This window comes from Lathyrus oleraceus, chromosome 1, assembly GCF_024323335.1.
Source record: "Lathyrus oleraceus cultivar Zhongwan6 chromosome 1, CAAS_Psat_ZW6_1.0, whole genome shotgun sequence".
NCBI classification, from domain to species: domain Eukaryota; kingdom Viridiplantae; phylum Streptophyta; class Magnoliopsida; order Fabales; family Fabaceae; genus Lathyrus; species Lathyrus oleraceus.
Window position 1 is genome coordinate 340612478 of NC_066579.1, and position 3683 is coordinate 340616160.

At 34.3% G+C, this 3683-nt stretch overlaps 1 non-coding gene across 1 annotated transcript; it reads right to left on the reverse strand.

Moving 5' to 3' along the window:
* Positions 1-3321: 3321 nt before the first annotated feature.
* Positions 3322-3454, reverse strand: LOC127116783 (small nucleolar RNA Z247). The gene has a single exon (XR_007801571.1). It is a non-coding gene; the product is annotated as a small nucleolar RNA Z247 (small nucleolar RNA).
* Positions 3455-3683: the final 229 nt, after the last annotated feature.

Sequence of the window (3683 nt, forward strand, 5' to 3'; positions counted from 1 at the left end):
CTTAATCTCATCCATACTTATGTTGATTTTGCAATCAACTAGCCTTAGGACTTAGAGATATCATATGCCAAATGAGATGAATGCATAAAGAATGGGAATGAGATGAAGAGGGAGGGGAAGGGATCAAAACTCAAATTGGTCAAAGGAGGGCTTTTACCAAATTAATATCATCCATTCATTTTGGGAGATGAAATGTACATTTCATCAATCCCCTAAATCCAATGATATTAACTTGACAAAGTTAAATCAACCTTGACCAAGGCCCAACAACAAGAGTCAAACTTATACAAGTCATCACAAGAGGTCAACACAATTAATTGGCATTTATTCAAGTTAAAAATACTAAAATAATACATTTAAATTAAATATGGTTTGTCAAATTCCTAAAACCTCATCAAAACACCAAAGAAATGGCCATGAGATTTATCATAGGTCAAACAAGGTCAAAGGACCTTGGAGAAGAAATTTCATAATTTTTAAAGACTTAAAAGTATTTTTAAACAATTAAAAATATTCACAAAATCAATTAAATCATGAAAAATATTAATAATGATCCAAAAAATAATTTTAATTCAAAATATGAAAGAGGAAATTATTTGAATTTTTTTGGTGAAACTCTCAAATGTTTTGAATCAATATTAAAATTAATATGAATTAATGAAAATAAAAGGAATAAAAGAAAAATCAGAAAATATCAAAAAACGTGGACCACTTGATCTCCCTCATTAATTGAGGTGGTAGATCAAGTGGATCAGCGCACTGCATTCAATGAGGCATATGTTTGGTATTTAAAAGCAACGCACGAGATTAAAAGATTTCAAGCTCATCTAATGGCTCTGAACACTTCTAGCTCATCGCCGGAACCAAAGGTCGGTCATCTTCTCCGATGACCCTGGCCGGACTGGTTCAGTCATCACCACATCATAAATGACAAAAGAGGACATGATCCGAAAGATAAAATGGTGTAGATCACGAATATCACCTCAATTTTAACTAACTCCACACATATAAAGAGATATATGGAGTTGAATTTTGAGGTGTATCAATTGAGTTACTTCGATTTGACCTCTAAGCAACTCAATCTTCTTGCCTACATTGGTAGGACTTCAGACAACCAAAGATCCAAGAGAATTGATGAGAATTGAATGAGAATCGAAGAGATAAAGTTTTCTGAAAATTACCTTCAATGTTGTGCAGAACTTAATGTTGCTTGCTTCAAACACGATCTTATCACACTTGAGAAGCTTGCAAGAAGTGATTAGCAAGGGTGCAAGGCTTTGGATCCTGGAGTTTTTGAATCTCCAACAGTTGAGATTCAAACTCAATTTTCAAATTGAAAATTCACAGGTTTTCCTTTTGAATGAGAGGGTTTGAATTGGGGGGCAAAGCTGGCGCGCAAGGTGTCTTTGAATTGAGCACAGAGGTCATGTATTTATAGCATGAGAGAATGATATTTACACACTTGAAATTTTCTCCAAATTTAACAATGTGAATGACACGAGTACATGGGCATGTACAGGCCCATGAGGCAATGCATTAATGTCAAAAATCAATCATGTTAAAGTCTGAATGGAGCTTAATTGACAAGGCAATGTGAAATGAAGTTTGTACATTTGATTCCTTCCAATGATGCATCTATGTTAAAGCCATGTGCAGCCCTAGAAAATCTTATCCAAAATGCATGAACTTGGGTTCTTTGGAAATCTTGGATCAAGGGGAACAAGTTTGATGTTCAACACTTTTTCATTTAGAGCTTGGATCATGGTGAATTTTGAGGTGGAAGTTTGGAAATTTCAACATGTTGAAATTTTTCTAAGTGTCAAGCCATATATCTCAATATTCCACCTTACTTAACTTTTTATGTGAGATTCAAATGAGAAAAGTGTCTTCATCAAAGTTGTAGATATTTCAAATAGCTTAAAAATAGTCACCAATTTTATTTAATTTGGATTTGGAATGATAGAGTTATGCATTTTTGAAGTTTAGAAAAATAATTTGTTCAATGGTATATGTAAAAAATGACCTATAATGTATCCTCATATCACATGCTCATAAAAGTTGTATTTAATTCCACTAAAAACATAAAAGTTGAATTAGACATATTGGATTTTATTGTGCAACTTAGAAATCTTTCATCTCATAAATATTGAGCAAGTTATGGCCTTGGGAAGTTGACTTTCAAATTAGGGTTTAGACAAAATGTCCTATAATGTTTCAACATAGAAAATGATTTTCCAAGCAAAACCAGCTCTAGGTCTTAACATGAAAGTTGTTTGTAATGTCATTTAGAGTAACTTTTATCTTGGAAGCATTTTCATATGGTGAAAATTGTAGGAGATAGGGTCTAGGGAGGCCCAGTTTTGATCAGATAAATTCATCTGGCCAACCACCATCAACCAACTTGCTAACTTTCAATTCTCTTGAATTTCTTGGCTCATGGTAGATCATATATGCATAAGATGATGAATTTTGAAGTTTCCCTTGAGGAATTTGATCAATTGGTGAGATAGCTTGTTGGAGAAGTTACTCAAGATACCTAGTCGAACTAGGGTTTCCAAGGCAAATCATCCTCAAACTCTTGAAGAAAACTTGATCAATATGACATGTAGAGATCATTGGGACTAATATATAATTCTCATAACCATTCTTGGATCAATTCATGGTTGTGCTCTTTGTCATGAGGGTCTCAAACCCTAGATATGAACTTGATAGATCAATGGTGATCATGCCCTTCCTACAAAAGAATTAGGCAAATGCAAAGACATATTTTTGGTATTTTGGTTAGTAAAATAATAATATACAAACATGTTAGGAACTTATAGTATATCATATAAATTAAGTGACTTGAGTTTGGAAGAGCCTGTGGCTATAATTTCTAGTTGCTCCCCATTTCCAATAATCAAAGAGTTCTTACCATGATGTTCATTTATTTCTTGGAATTTTTCAGTTTGATGTGTCACATGATTGCTTGCTCCACTGCCAAAGTACCATCTTGATTGGTTCCTTGTGATGTTAGGAAAGGAAATTTCTCTTCCTCTTCTGCTGAGTGATTTGATCCTGAGTAGGTTTTATCAAACCTATAGAAACACTACACTACTGTGTGACCAGTCTTTGAGCATACTTGACAGGTAGGTTTAGAGAACCTGCCTCTAACTCTGCCTCCTCTCCAAATTCTCGAGTTGGAGCCTCTCCAGTTTCCATTTGAGCCATGGAATCCAAGTCTATAATTTCTCCAGTTTCCTTTATAATCAGTCTTATTTGCAACATTTGCTGAGGCATTGAGACTTAAGTTGTTAAAGGAATTGAGCTGCTCAATTCTACTCTCAAAACTCAGCAATTTAGATTGTAAATTAATCCAACTGAGATTGATTTGATCAGAGAGTTTTACCACTACAGGATTGTACTCAGAATCCAATCCATTCAGGGTTTGAATGATTAGATCTGAGTTGAGAATTGGATTTCCTGCCAGCTTAAGTTTATCAACAATATTTTTCATCTTGGACAGATAATCATGCATTTTCATTTCCCCTTTTCTGGTACTGTGGAATTCTGACTTCATGTAGGTGATTCTAGACCTTGTATGTGCTCCAGCTAGACTTTGGGCCTCCTCCCAAAGTTGCTTTGAATTTTCACAGTGTACAAATTATGTTGCAATGTCTGCAATCATGTAATTCTTTAACCAA